Raw genomic sequence first — 705 nt, forward strand, 5'->3', positions numbered from 1 at the left:
TGGCAAAAACAGCTAGTTTCAATACACTAATTATTTTCTTTTTGAGTAGATGGGATGTCTCATTCTTATAAATGACATTATTGGAATACACATAATCTTCTTTGGATAAATGAGCTATTCATCAGTAAATAGATTTTCTTTACATTATTTCTCACGCATAAATGATAATATACAGTTTTATAATATTTAGGGGGTCATTTAAATGCTTTAATTTTAGGAAATAGATTCGAATATTTAGAAATAAATTTTACTTAGAGATGTTGGAAAGAGTATGCAAAATAAGCAATGGATTAGAATAATAAATCCTTAAGTTTTTTCTTAAATGGGTATGTAGTTCTGGATTTTTGGTGAGAAATCTCTAAACCATGCTTATGAGCTTCAAGTGGTCTCTTGAAAGGATCTAAAGATTTTTCTCAATATCCTTTTTGTGTTGAACGCATACATCTGAAACTTGTATTTAACCTAAGATTATTTCTATGCAATTAAATATGCAAGGGTATGTTTGATTGGAAAGTTGTATATTTTATGTGAAAATATAGTAATCAGGTTTTGTAATATGTATTAATTAGTAATTTTATCATTATTTTTATTATAAAAGTAATACATATATGTTGGGAAATTTAGAAAAGCAGTAAGAAGAAAATAAAGTACCTTTTTTAAAAAGAAAAAAAGCCAAAATTGGTATCATGCTATACATACAGCATT

This window comes from Galeopterus variegatus, unplaced genomic scaffold (genome assembly GCF_000696425.1).
Source record: "Galeopterus variegatus unplaced genomic scaffold, G_variegatus-3.0.2 Scaffold4359, whole genome shotgun sequence".
Lineage (NCBI taxonomy): Eukaryota > Metazoa > Chordata > Mammalia > Dermoptera > Cynocephalidae > Galeopterus > Galeopterus variegatus.